This window comes from Bos grunniens, chromosome 4 (genome assembly GCF_055505025.1).
Source record: "Bos grunniens cultivar Pamir isolate PY7600 chromosome 4, Bosgru_T2T1.0, whole genome shotgun sequence".
Taxonomy (NCBI): domain Eukaryota; kingdom Metazoa; phylum Chordata; class Mammalia; order Artiodactyla; family Bovidae; genus Bos; species Bos grunniens.
In genome coordinates, this window is record NC_141168.1 from 103,938,078 (window position 1) to 103,953,457 (window position 15,380).

At 42.2% G+C, this 15,380-nt stretch overlaps 1 long non-coding RNA gene across 3 annotated transcripts in view; it reads right to left on the reverse strand.

The window, feature by feature from the left end:
- The window catches only part of LOC147374605 (uncharacterized), a 38,337-nt gene extending 23,558 nt beyond the window's left edge, over nt 1-14,779 (reverse strand). For 2 of the 3 annotated variants that reach the window (XR_015162955.1, XR_015162956.1), the window contains exons 1-2: nt 14,254-14,779; nt 6,895-7,046 (exon numbers count right to left, since the gene is read on the reverse strand). This is a non-coding gene — a long non-coding RNA (uncharacterized LOC147374605). Of the gene's footprint in view, nt 1-5,338; nt 5,473-6,894; nt 7,047-14,253 lie in introns of those variants that run through there. The other variant, XR_015162953.1, reaches the window with a different exon arrangement.
- Between the last annotated feature and the right edge of the window lie 601 nt (nt 14,780-15,380).

Consider the following 15,380-nt stretch of genomic DNA (forward strand, 5'->3'; position numbering starts at 1 on the left):
AAGAATTGATGCTTTTGAACTGTGGTGTTGGAGAAGATTCTTGAGAGTCCCTTGGACTGCAAGGAGATCCATCCAACCAGTCCATCCTAAAGGAGATCAGTCCTGGGTGTTAATTGGAAGGACTGATGTTGTAGCTGAAGCTCCAATACCTTGGCCACCTGATGCGAAGAGCAGACTCATTTGAAGGGACCCTGGTGCTGGGAAAGATTGAGGGCAGGGGGAGAAGGGGATGAGAGAGAATGAGATGGCTGGATGGCATCACCGACTCGATGGACGTGAGTCTGAGTGAACTCCAGGAGCTGGTGATGGACAGAGAGGCCTGGTGTGCTGGGATTCATGGGTCGCAAACAGTCAGACATGACTGACTGAACTGAATTGATATAATACATATATATAATTACATACATATATAATAGACTCTATAGTCTCATTTAAATATTTTATATGTACATTTACATATATGTATATATATTCTGCTATTAGCAGAAAACTCTGGAAAGCTAATTGGATCATGTTCTCATCTCCCCTCCAGGCCCATATCTGAATCTTTAATCTTACCACCAAAAGACAAGCAGCAGCATGAAAGGACCAAAAAGAATGAAAGATAAAAGAATTTATCAGTGCTGCAATGTGGAGCAAGAGACAGACAAGAAAAGTACAGACCTCTGCAGAGAGCACACCTATTAATAACCCAACCAGTTGATGGTGTGATTAATAATCTAAATAGCCAACAAAAATAACATTCCCTTCTCTTCAATACAGTTGCCTAAATAACATCCACTCCACCCTAAAGGCTGTTATCAGCTCAAAGGTAAAATTTTGTTGGACTCCACTTTTCAATTTTTACTAACATTAAGGTGGAAGTTGCCTTCTTAAGCTCATGATGTCCAAATTCTGCCTGCTATGAGGAGGCATAGGTAAGCTTGGTGACAGCCCTCAGCTAGAAATGTTCCCTGGATCTGAGTCAGAAGAAAGGTGCATCTCCAAGGCACAGTTCAAATGTACATCACCAGGACAGACAGGCAGGGTCCTAGTGCGAATGGACAAGGGCATAATCCAGAAAGATAAGAGCGTGGGTCCAATGAACAAGGTAAGGGTGAAATGAGAAAATGGGTAGTTGGGTAACTGGATGAGAGTGATGAACAGAACGAGACAAGATGTAACCTCTGCTATTACCCTTTTAATGTGCCACAGGCATAGTGTGGGAAGCAAAACAGGTGAAAGATGATAATTGGGGTCACACTCCCTGCTTGCTTGAATTTGAGAGGTAATTGAGAGAGGTAATTTGAAAGCAGGTGACACCAAAGGAAAAAAAAATAAGAGAGATGATTTCTAGGCAAAGGAAGGGCAAGAGCAAAGGCCCTGGATCAGGAGATGCTCAGTGTTTAAGGAAGAACAAGCAGGCTAGCAGGCCTGGAGCAGAGAGAAGAGTAACAAGAGATGAACACAATGAGCAAACAAACGTCAGATAATACAGTGTCTTGAGGCTACTATTTCGGAGAAGGCAATGGCACCCCACTCCAGTACTCTTGCCTGGAAAATCCCATGGATGGAGGAGCCTGGTAGGCTACAGTCCGTGGGGTCGCAAAGAGTCAGACACGACTGAGCAACTTCCCTTTCACTTTTCACTTTCATCCATTGGAGAAGGAAATGGCAACTCACTCTATTGTTCTTGCCTAGAGAATCCCAGGGACCGGGGAGCCTGGTGGGCTGCCATCTATGGGGTCGCACAGAGTCGGACACGACTGAAGTGACTTAGCAGCAGCAGCAGAGGCTACTATAAAGACATGAGCTTTACTCTGAGTGACCACTGCAGAGTTTAGAGCAGACAAGTGAAATTATCTAACTTCTTTTTAGCAGGATGACTCTGGGAGCTGTATCAAGAATAAACTGGGGAAAAAAAAGAATAAATTGTAAAGCAGGATGGCCAATCTGGAATCCACTGCATTATTCGGCCCTGGATATATTGGTGGTTGGGCTGAGTAGTGGAAATGGCAGAAGTGATTGAATTCTGAATATATTTTGAAAGGAAAGCCATCAGAATTTGGTGTCAGATCAGAAGTGAAATTGTTCCCCTTTCTTGTGTGACTCTTCTTTATATAACACTTATCACTCTCTGACACAGTACACATTCAATGGTCAGCGTTTTACTGACCTTCCCTCACAAACAAGAGCTTCTGAAGGTAAGGAACTTTCTGGTCCATTTTGTCCACTACTGAACCCCCAACTCCTGGTACACAGTAGGCACTTAGTAAACAGTTAATTAACTCATATGAAGAATTTTTAAAACTTAAGATATTTACACTTGTCACATTTTCTTCCTTTTATAGACATAATTTGTGGTTATACGTTTGATCTCACTGTTCCATGATGAGTCACTCACCACAGTGAATCCACTTTGAATTGATCTACATGGTTTAGAAAGTGCCACCTAAATTACTTCTGCAGTTTGGTAACTCTGTTCTGATACCTGGTATAAACAAACAGCTCTTGGTGTGCTAGACACGGAATTAGGTCACCGCTGAGTTCTAATCAACTTCATTTAATTAGTGTGGATGTCAGTGAGGCGTATTCAGAAAGGCAGATGGTGTAGCAACCACTCTTGTGTTGAGGTAATGTGCCTGTTTTCTATTTTGAGTGTATCATCTGTTGATGAAGCTGCTTTGATGCAGCCATTCTGATGCCAAGATAACATAATGAGACCGGTCTGAGGGAACACTTTCAAACAAGAACACTGTGACACTACCTGAAAACAAACCATCAGATTTCCACCTTTCACGTTCTACCACGTGATGAGCTTCATTCTCTCTTCGAGGGAACTGTGGCTGAAGGCAAGATGGGGCCAAGAAAGAACTGAAGGATGGGCTGAAGTCAGGGTCTATCTTTAAGGACTCATATGTTTGCTACATTTGTATATCTTAGAAAGGGACACCAAGGATTCTAAATGGAATTTCTCTCTTTAACATTCACCTATACCTTGAATGATTTGCACATTGAATAATCACCTGCTTTTATTTAAATCTCTTTAGTTTCATAATGGCAAATTGTTCTATTTCGCATATGAGAAGACTGACTGAACCCCTTTGATTTTTTGCAGTGCTTCCTCTTGTCAGGCTAGCCAGCCTTACTTGCTTAGGTTTCTATCAGACCCCAGAGATGAGGGGGGCAAGGGAGGGTATCAGGGCAAAGCAGATTTCCTATTCTCAATTTAGATGCACAGAAAATCCTCAGTCGGATTCCTAACACTTGTCTTAGGGCTCTCAATTATATTTTGTAGATAACATATTTTATGCTGTATGTTGTATATATTTTACAAAATGATTTAATCAAAAAGGTATTGACTGAAAAATATCACACTGCAGACCTAGTTAAATAACTTAGGACACTGAAAACACAAAAGAAGCCCTGAAATACGCAATTATAAGAGATCAAAACAATTCCTTGTACCCTAATCACATAAATTTGGAATTTGCTTAATCCCAGCCAAGTGCTTACAGTGGATTTAAGCAGATTAAATAATACCATATATTTTATACATTAGCCAAAAAGAGTGAAATGGCAATAATTCCACCAATGGTAAAGTGCACTTGTAAGACTGTTTTGCAATTTATTCAACAAGCATTTATGGAGCCACCTATTAGATGCTAGGCACTCTTTTATAACCTGGGGATATAAAGGTACGCAGGTAAACAAAGTGTTTGATATCATGGACATAACTCCAGAGTGTGGGAGACTAGAAAAAAAACAATTAAATAAGTCAATACATAAGATAACTGCAAGTGTTAAGGACAGAGCAATAGGGATGCAGGAATAAAGTATGAGAGAGGGAGGGGAGGGGGATAAGGTGGTCAGGAAAGGTTTCTCAGAAGAGTTTGATTGGTGAGGGGAGAACTACACTAAGATCTGGAGGAAGCACATTCTCGGCTTTAGTATAGCAGGTTTTAAGACCAGAAGACTGGGAGAAAAGGCCAATGTGTCTGAACAGGGAGCAAGGAGAGCAGTTTTAAGCAGTCACTTTGAAGAGAGAAGCAAGAAAACAAGATAATTCAGAACCTTAGAGACTCAAAGTAAAGAAGTCTGGATTTTACTTAAAGTGTAATAAGAAGTAATGGGAGTTTTAGTTATGATATGTTAAAAGCCAAAATATAGCACTGTTTATGAACTTGGACTATTCTAAATGCCTTACAGATATGTACTCATTTAATCATTTAACAAGCCTATGAAAGAGCCGCTACTACAGCTGACCCTTGAATGATGCAAGTGCGAGGGGGCAGACACCCCACACAGTCAAAAATGCATGTGTTACTTTACAGTCAGCCCTCCGTATCCAAGGTTCCACATCTGCAGATTCAACCAGTCATCGTCATATATACTGTGTTAGTCACCCAGTCGTGTCCGACTCTTTGCAGCCCCATGGACTGTATCCTGTCAGGGTCCTCTGTCCATGGGATTCTCCAGGCAAGAGTGGGTAGCCATCCCCTTCTCCAGGGGATCTTCCAACCCACAGATCGAACCCGGGTCTTCTGCATTACAGGAAGATTCTTTATCATCTGAGCCACCAGGAAAACCCAAGAATACTGGAGTGGGTAGCCTATCCCTTCTCCAGGGGATCTTCCTGACCCAGGGGTCGACTGGGGTCTCCTGCACTGCAGGTAGCTTCTTTACCAGCTACATGTATACTGTAATAGGTATTTACTGAAGAAAAGCTGCCTGTAAGTGGACCCTTGCAGTTCAAACCCATGTTGTTCAAGGGTCAACTGTACTATTCCTATTTACAAATAAGGAAACACAGGCCCAGAGACACTTCGTCACATATCATCACACATACTTATATACAACAGAGCCCTGATTATAACTAGGACAAACTATCTTATTTTTAAAATTCACTCTGGTTGCAATGTGGAGGACAAAATGTAGGAGGGCAAGAACAGTCCAGGCCTGAGATGACAGGGGTTTAGGCCCAGAAATGACAGTGAAAATTGAGAACTGAAGTAAATGCTACAAAGGTAACGAACAAGTTGCTGACACGGAAAAGGATAAGGGAATGTGCTTAAACGGGGAGGTCAAGGAAGGCCTTTCTGTGAAAGAAACTTTTGACCTGGGACCTGAAGAAGGACAGAAAAAAGATCATTCCAAAGTCCTAGGATAGGAGAGGTATGTGTAAAAAGACAAGTGTGGATGGGGCTGCATGAATGAGGTTAGAAAGGTGAGTGGAGCTTGAAGGTCAAAGACAGGACTTTACAGTATGTACTGTAATAGTAGACCCTTAGAGGATCTCAAGCAGAAAGATGGCATCATCATATCCTTTCAGACAGTCAGGGAACAAGTATATACTGACCATGTACCACACGACAGGGACTATTAGGTGCTGGCATATGCATACCCTAGAATACGGGGGCGACAGAGGCCATCATCTGTGTCACTGTTGTGTGCTCCAGAATCCATCCAGCACCCCGAGATTATAAGAGGCCCCTGTTAAAATACAAGTGTAAGTCAATCAAATTTACTCTGACTCCTAAATGCTTAAGAAAATAACCTAGTCTGTTTTATCCTCATAGTAGTTGCTGAATTAAGGCTTACAGGCTCAACGCACAAGTGAATAAATGATAGCAAAGTCAACTGCAGCTCTAAATGCTGCTAAGTCCCTTCAGTCGTGTCTGACTCTGCGACCCCATAGACGGCAGCCCACCAGGCTCCCCCATCCCTGGGATTCTCCAGGCAAGAACACTGGAGTGGGTTGCCATTTCCTCCTCCAATTTTCTTCTGCAGCTCTAAATAGTAGACTATAAATGAGTCAAGCATAAAATGGTAAGAGTTCCCAGAGTAAATATTTTCCTACAGTCATTGGTAAATAATTCAGATTTCTGTTTGCACCACCTGTCAGTGTTTCTGAGAGAACTAAACTGAATTATACCTGCCTATGACACCACGTCCTGATTCATAAGCCACAGGGAACAAGGATACAGACGGGAGAGAGGCATCCTTCTCCACGTTCTCTCTTGTTGAGTCGGCTTTTTTGTCCACAAACACCCCAGAAACTACAAAGAGTAATTAAGGAGGAGCTGAAGAGGAGGAATAGAATAAGCAGGGTTTCACCCATTCAGGAATTATGGCAGTTTGGGTGTGTGGTGGCCTTCCCAAGTGGAGCTAGTGGCAAAAGAACCTGCCTGCCAGTGCAGGAAACTAAGAGACGTGGGTTCAGTCCCTGGGTCGGGAAGATCCGCTGGAGGAGGGCATGGCAATGCACTACACTGTTCTTGCCTCAAGAATCCCATGGACAGAGGAGCCTGATGGGCTACAGTCCATGGAGTCACAAAGAGTCAGGCACAGCTGAGGCGACTTAGCACACACACACACACACACACACACACACACACACACGAGTGTGTGGTAAAGACCTCAAACTAGGAAGTCTAGAAGTCTGGGTTAGGTTCCTCACTTTGCCCCTTCCTCAGGTTCCAGGACAATTGTCTTAGACATACCGAGTCTTAGGTTTCTCATCTTATATTATAGGGGGAAAAAATAGCTATAAATAATAAAGATGATCACTGAAAATAATGCTAAATGCTATGAAAGAAGAAAAACAGAGCACTATGACAGAGATTGGGAAAGGTGGGAATTCTGAGTCAATGAGACAGTTCGGGAAAGGACTACGCTGCAGGTGCTGTCACTCTGCACTGAAGGGAATATCAAGACTTTACACATCAGACGTTATGAATATTAAATGTGGGGGAACATAGTAAGCATAAGCAAGTGCTCACTCTTCATTAATCCGTGTGTAGAAATTAAGGGTTGTCTGAGAGGAACAGGGATTCAGAGGCAGGGCTGAGGCCTTCACCACCATGAAAGGCAAACCAGGAAATAGTGACAAACGAAGAAAAAATCAAGACTTACCCCGCCGCATCTGCATTTCAAAGGGACCCCAAACCTAGGCCAGTGGGTTGTCAGCGACACAGGTTCTAACCCAGAGGCTTCCATAGTCAAGGCATGCACTTTTGTTTCTGGATCCCTCCTGGTTCACACAGAGGTGGACACAAGAGTGGGAGCTGAATAGGTGAGAGAATACATTAAATACATAAACTTAAGCCTTGATGAAAACAAGACAACAGATCCCAAATGGAGTCACTTATGCTAAACCTCACATCACCAAACCAAAAAGTAACTTATTTACAATTTTGGCTCTCCCAGAAATGGACTCTAAACCCAGTTAATCAGGAATCCCCTATCAAACTAGGGTCTGTCAGCACTAATCTACCTGACAGACCCCTACTACCCTATAAAGGAAAGTGACCTCCCAGTGACCAACCCCAACAGTTTTATTGCTTAATATAACGTCCTTGGTACTGCTCTCTTCTGCTTAAACAAGTCTCATTTTGTATAGATCCTAGGTGGTGGTGTTTTAGTTGCTAAGTTGTGTCCTGACTCTTTGCAACTCCATGGACTGTAGCCTGCCAGGCTCCTCAGTCCATGGAATTCTCCAGGCAATAATGCTGGAGTGGGTTGCCATACCCTTCTCAGGAGATCTTCTCCACCCAGGAATCGAAAGCAGGTCTCCCACATTGCAGACATTCTGTACCACTGAGCCACCTGAGAAGTCCATGGATTATCAGAGCTCCTTTCTAGCTGCTGGATGGAATAGTGCCTGATTCCAGTTGATTTTTGCTCCCTCCCCCTCAAAAAAACCCACCCTTGTAAGTTTTAACATGCCTCAGTATTCTTGCCTGGAGAATCCTTTGGACAGAGGAGCCTGGAGGGCTGCTGTCCATAGGGTCGCACAGAATCGGACACGACTGAAGCGACTTAGCAGCAGCAGCAGTTTATCTTTTAATGGCCCTGACTTCAGCAGAGGGCACCTGAGGAGACTCCTGAGAATCCCGTGAAGCAACAGGCGAGCAGGTGTCTGCACCTGAGAGCCCCTCGTTCTCGCTGCTCTCTTGCAGGTGGTGAGTGAGTCCCTCCTCCTAGCTCAGCAGCTTCCGTGTCGCGTGTCGTGAGTTTTCGAACTTTTCTGGAGGGACTATTTCTCGCGTTGGGCCCGGAAACCAGCGGGAGTCCAAGCGGGTCCCACTTGGAAGCTGGACTGGGTCCGGGGTCAGCCTGGGTCCGACTGGGAAACCAGACCGGGTTCTGGTCCACCTTAAGCCAGTTCGAGGCCTCACGGGAACTGAATTTTGCTTCAAGGCCGAGCAAGCAAGCAAGTTAACCTTATCGAAAATAACCTTGAATGACAGTGACTGCAGCGAAGAACTTTTCACCTGGATAACCTCTGCGTTTCCCAGGTGCCCTGGAGGAAAAGGGTCTCAGCAAAACACTCGCCATAATGAGCAGAGTGAAAATTCTTTTTCCTCCGCCTGAGTTTCTCGTGACCAGGGTTAGAGCCTCCGGGACCCCCTAGTGGCCGTGGCAGATCCTGCACTCAGAATCCTGGGAAAATTCTTACCAAAGTCACCTCTTCAGATCTGTATCTGTGGTGCTAGATTAAGAAAGGAAGGTAAAATTTCACGTTATCTCTTCCTTCCCAAATGCAGATCGGCGGGTAGGGGGTTAAGAATTATATTTCGAATTGGGAATTGTGAACTTGCTTTTGGGTATCCGGTGGTTGTTGATCTTTTTTCTCTCAGAGACGAGATCATTGCCTTTTCATTCTTTCTTTCCTTTTTTTAAAAAGTTGGCTGCCTCGGGTCTTAATTGCAACATGTGAGCACTAGTTCCCTGACCAGGGAGGAAACCCCGCCCCCTACAGTGGAAGCTGTCTTAGCCATTGGATCACCAAGGAAATCACTATTGCTTTTTGCCTTCTTGTTTGCCTTGTCTTTGTGTCCTGAGAACTAGATTTGGCAACTGTCAGGTGGCAGGGGCCCCAAAATATGGGCAGACAAAAATGCAAAATGCTGGGGTCCTGCAGAGTGTTGCCAGCTCTCAGAGGAATTGTCTTTGGTCAGGACTGCCTCTGGATCTTGGGACGGTAGTATCTTCTGCATCCTCTTTGGAGCTTCCCACATAACTTTGTGGTAAAGAATCTGTCTGTCAAAGCAGAAGATGCTAGAGACTCAGTTTCGATCCCTGGATCGGGTTGATCCCCTGGAGAAGGGAATGGTAACCTACTCCAGTATTCTTGCCTGGAAAATGGACAGAGGAACCTGGAGTGGGGTCTCAAAGAAAGAGTCGGACACCATGGAGCACACTTCCTTTCCTTTGGAAGGCCTTTTGCATCCAGGAGGTGGTTCCATACTGCCAGGAATGGTTACTATTTGTCCCTGAGGAAACCTGATTTTTGCTCAGATAAACTCTTAAAATTTTTAATGTGCCTCAGTTTATCTTTTAACAGCCTGCACTGCAAGCAATTGCATGGCAGCAACATAGTCAGAGTCAGAGAGGTGACTCAGAGGCAGAAGTTAGCGCATTTTTAATAGCATTTTAAAAAAAATTATCAAATTTGTCACTAAAATTTTTTTTAAGTTGTTCATTCATCTGCTTAATTATAACTTTTTAAACTCATGCTATCAACAATAAATCAGAGAGCCTTTTGTTCAAAGGCTGAACAAAAAGACTTCCAACTGCCCCTTAAAACATCATCAAATGGAAAAGGAAGCCATTTTAAACAACAAGCTTTCCCAAGCCCCGGGGAAGTTGGAAGGCTGTCAAAACCGTTATTAGCATATCTAGCCACAAGATGTCACCATTGGTTTTAGCAAATATACTCTACCTAGCTCTAGGCTAATTCATAAATGCTTACCGTTTTGGACCTCAGAGACAAATGGCATTTCCCCCAGACTCTTCAGAGTCCCTTGGACTGCAAGGAGATCCAACCAGTCCATTCTAAAGGAGATCAGCCCTGGGTGTTCTTTGGAAGGAATGATGCTAAAGCTGAAACTCCAGTACTTTGGCCACCTCATGCAAAGAGTTGACTCATTGGAAAAGACTCTGATTCTGGGAGGGATTGGGGGCAGGAGGAGAAGGGGATGACAGAGGATGAGAGGGCTGGATGGCATCACCGACTCGATGGACATGAGTTTGAGTGAACTCCGGGAGTTGGTAATGGACAGGGAGGCCTGGCGTGCTGCAATTCATGGGGTCACAAAGAGTCAGACACGACTGAGCAACTGAGCTGAACTGAACTGAACCCGGACAGTTGATGAAACTGAGACTCCAGTTAGTTCCTAGTATTTACAGTATTTATTTATTTTTTAGGATTCAGTCTAGCACCTTCAAATTCCCCTCCTAGTACTTTCTGTTCCATGTATTTTTATTTTTTAAAAATTGAAACCAGTGTGCTGATGCCCTTTAGGCTAGTAAACTACAATTAAGAATAATTAAGTCAAAACAGTTGTCTGTGTCATGGGACTCAGATCCAGGTAATAGTTTTCATTTACTTGTTCCCTTTTTAAAATGCCACACTCTTGGGTATTGCTAGTTGAAACACACCTTCACAAAAGAAAAAGGAAGAATTTGCCAATCAAAGTCCAATTAAACTGTATTTGTTTTAGGCAGGTGGTGTTTAAATAGGATTCCATAGAAGACAGTTCATATATATGAACCTTACAAATGACTTTTTCACTGTATATGTGAACCTCAAATTACTTTGTTCCTTAGTTTCTCTATTTTGATAAGTATAAAGGAGATTAAACGTTAACATCTCTTGTTGCTAATCCTTTAGCTTCTCTCTGTGGAACAGCAAGTACTTCTATTTACACAAATCTATTTTCTCTCCAACAAGACTCCTGCATCCTCACCCTTGTTCAAATATCCCAAAACAAGCAACTTTTTACATTTCTATCTCCTCCTTCCCATTCTCGCCACTTATACTGCCTTAAGGAAGAAATCTAATAGATTTTCATTTCCTAAAGATACCACAAAGATACCCTGGAAGTTCCTCGCTACCTAGAAACCATCATTATTGCTTTTCCCCCTAAAAATAGAGCCAAGAAACAATACATGACAAGAGCAAGGACCAAAGGGGAAAGCAAAGGAATGTGTGCAACGGAGATTTTATGAAAGAAAATCCCACGAATTTACTCTTATTCTTATTAAATCACGTGATTCTGGCATTGTGGTTTTATAGCTCTATTTTTTTAATTGATATATAGTTGATTTATAATATCGTGTTTATTCAGATATACAGCAAAGTGATTCAGTTATACGTATTTTTTCAGATTATTTTACATTAAGGCTATTACAAGATATTGAATATAATTCCCTGTGTTATATAGGAAATCCTGTTGCTTATCTATTTTATGTATAGCAGTTTGTATCTGTTAATCCCATACTCTTAATTTATCCCTCCCACCCCACCTTCACTTTCCCTTTTGGTAACCAAAAGTTTGTTTCCTATGTCTGTGAAATAGGACAGACATACATTCTGTTTTGCATATACATTCCTTTGTATTATTTTTAGATTCCACAAATAAGTGATACTGTATAATATTTGTCTTTCTATGTCTGAGTTACTTCACTTGGTATATTATCTAGGCCCACCCATGTTGTTGCAAATGGCATTATTATATTCTTTTTTATAATTGGGTTTTCCTGGTGGCTCAGACAGTAAAGAGTCCGCCAGCAATACGGGAGACCTGGGTTCAGTCCCTGGGTTGGGAAGATCGTCTGGAGGAGGGCATTATAACATTAATTTTATAATTAATGTTCCATTAAGATATGTATCTTCATCTTCATAAATCAGTCTGTTGATGGGTACTTGGAGTGTTTCCATGTCTTGACTATTGTAAATGGTGCTGCTGTGAACATTAGGATACATGTGTCTTTTCAAATTAGAGGGTATCTTTTGGGGGTATATACACAGGAGTGGGATTACTGGATCATGTGGTAGCTGTAGTTTTAGTTTTTTAAGATAATTCCATACTGTTTTCCATAGTGGGTGCACCAGTTTACATCCCCACCAACCGTGTAGGAGAGTTCCCTTTTCTCTATACCTTCTCCAGCATTTATTATTTATAGATTCTTTGATGATATATAGTCCCATGATTGTTTTTCTTTTAATTGGCAGACAACTACACTCACCATTCAAACAAAATAATAAGGAATTGCGTGAGCTGCAATGAACAGAAATGCATAGTTGATTTATTTAAATCCTAGAAGTAATATTCAATGAGTTTGAGTAAAACTTGCTGCTAAAAACAGGACATTAAAGGTAATTTAAATATATTCAGTGCAGTCATTTATTCCAGTTTCATACACGTTAAGTAGGTTTTTATCTCTAAGGTGCCGTCAACGGACCTCTCAGACATTCAAAATACCAGCTTTACGTCATTAACACATTGCTGGTCAATTAGTTGGGTAATGTAGAACTTATGAAAATATATATTGCCATTCTCTTTCAAATGAGCTGCATATTACATCTATTAACATAACTATAGTGGTCTAATTTCCTTATTTTCAGTAGCGTACAGTTTGGAAATACAAATTGACAAATGAGCGCCAAATGAGGAAAGGGGTCTTACACAAAAGGTCGTAAATTATAAAGCCTCAGCAAGAAATATCCTAGATAATTGCTGTGATGCAAAAGTGTTAAATAGTATGCATTTAGGTTTTTCTTTTTCTAAAGAAAATCTTACTTTGTTTTAACCATTTTATTTCAGCAAATCTGTTGGTGGTAGATAATTTGACCTTCTTTTTAAAGAGGTAGTTTGATTCACCTAAGTGTCTAGGTTGGGCTTCCCAGGTGAGTGAGTGAGTGGCAAAGAATCCACCTGCCAATGCAAGAGACACAGGTTTGATCCCTGAGTCAGGAAGGTCCCCTGGAGGAGGAAATGGCAACCCAGTCCAGAATTCTTGCCTGGAAATCCCATGGACAGAGGAGCCTGATGGGCTGCAGTCCATGGGGTCACAGAAGAGTTGGATACAACGTAATGACTAAATAAGAAGTATCGAGGTTACTTTCCTTCCACATGGACTGTGCGAAGGTCAAATCTTGGATTGTATTCCCAGAGATTCTGCTTTAATTTAATTCTGCTTTAATGCTCAGGAGTGGCCTGAGCATAGGAGATTTAAAAGCTTTCTAGGTGACTCTAACGTGCAAACAATGTTGAGAATCACTATACCAAACCTTACATCTTAGGTAAACTGATGTTAACACATTCCTGCTTTGTTTTTTTCAAAGTTAATTATAAGGGGAGTTAGTTCCAGGTTGGTTTTAAAGTACACTTTTGGAAACCTGTCAAGTTACTGCAAAAGGTGATTGCAAACTAAACATTCTTTACAGCCAAGGAAAGAGGAAAATATAATTAGCAGATGCACCTTCACTCATCTCTGAGGTAATCAATAGATCTTTTACAAAATTCCCAAAAGGAAATTCTTTGGAACTTCCAAAGAACATTACTGGTATTACCAAAAAACAGTCAAACAAAAAAATCCAATGTCAAGTAATTTGGGGTTAAAACATACTTTTCTTTTCTACAAGATTTCTTAGAAACACTGTAATAGGTTGTAAATCTGCAAGAGGAACAGAATTCCCTGTGTAGCATGCCATAAATGTGTTGAATGGTTCAAGGAACCATGAGCCTAACGTTTTATGGAGCACACTTACATAAATAAAACTCAAGGATGTATCTTTTAAGGCAGTAAAACCAAAAATGTTGTCCAAAGGTTTCACTCTGCAAGTCTGACATACCACTTGCTTTTTAATATTCTGTTTTGAATATATCATTGTATCAGGAGTGTGTTAGTCACTCAGTCGTGTCCAATTATTTGTGACCCCATGAACTGCAGCCTACCAGGCTCCTCTGTCCATGGGGATTCTCCAGGCAAGAAAACTGGAGTGGGTTGCCATTTCCTTCTCCAGGGGATCTTCCCGACCCAGGAATGGAACCTGGGTCTCTTACACAGTGCAGGTGGGTTCTTTACAGTCTGAACCACCAGGGAAAATCTTTGTATTACCTTCAAATATCTGGAAATTTTCTACAACAGGCCCAGCCTAGTAGTTAAGATTACAAACTCAGGAGCAAAAGTTTTTAGGTTCCCATAGAACATTTTTTACTTAATCTCTCTGTGCTTCAGTTTCTTCACCTGTCGAAGGGGGAAATGTATCACACCCCCCCTCATGGTATGTTGGGTTTGGTAAACTTAGGTTGTTGACATTCCATTACAACAGCAATTACAAGAGTGCCTTAAAAGTGAGGCACCAAACTGCCATATAAAGAATTTCCAAGGAAATTTCTGAGAAACCATGCTATAACCTCTGAACCCTGTGACCCACTTTGAGAATATAAGTGGACTGAGAAAGGGAAGGAGAATAAATACCTGCAAAGAGAGAGCACTGTGGAAATAACTGTTGCCTGATGAGTAGGCTCCACCATCTGTCTCTGTTGAGAAGAACTCGGAGGGGTCCTCTTGGTGACCCTGAATGGTACAAGCATGCATTCTGGGGGCCCCATGTCTGCCATCTGCCTTCTGTCCAGGAACTCTAGAGGACCATGGATGGTTGAGTAACTGCTCTGAAGGCCGGTCCATCTGCATTGCCAGAGTTTTTGAGGGCATAGGACATGAGAGTGTTTCCTGTGAACCAGATGACAGAGAATCTGGCCCAGCAGAGGCCCAGCAAGAGGCTGGAAATGAGGCCAGATTCCTTGGGTCCAAAGCAGGAGGAACAAGTGGAATCCAGTGGCAAGTTAGCAATAAGGGAACTGAAGGAGGGAGGCCCCCAGCAAATATCCTCACAAAAACTCCACAAAAGTGCCCCAGGAAGAAAGAATCGATTTTAAGCCAAAAGGCCCAAGATAACTAAACAGAGGAAAGCTAATGAGGGCCTCTTTCCAGGGCAGACCTACAGGGGAAGCAGGTGAGGGAGGTTTGCCTGTTAAATCAAGGTCAGAGCTTAATAATATCTTGGGCCACCTAAATTTAATTACTGAACTGAGCCGTGTTCATGATCTTAATTAACAGTAGGGTGATCTGTTACTTAAACATGAACAGAAGAGTTCATAAACATGAACAGAAAATTTCTGGAGAAATTTTCATCCAGAAGTACCCAGTGATTACTGGAGCAGGCGTGCATGCATGCTCACTCACTCAGTTACGTCCAACTCTGTGACTTCATGGGCTGTAGCCCACCAGGCTCCTCTGTCCATGGAATTTTCCAGGCAAGAAAACTGGAGTGGGTTGACATTTCCTTCTCCAGGGTATGTTCCTGATCCAGGGATCAAACCCAAGTCTTCCACGTCTCCTGCACTGGCAGGCAGATGCTTTATCACTGAGCCACCTGGGAAGCCCTCCTGGGGCAGGAAAGATGAAATTAAAGGTGATTTGATGATTTGCTGTTATGATATCATGAGTCTTGCACCAGATACATTATATATTTTAAATATACATCTTATATTTATTTATTTGTTCTAAGTCATGTCAACTCTTTGTAACCCCATGGACTACAG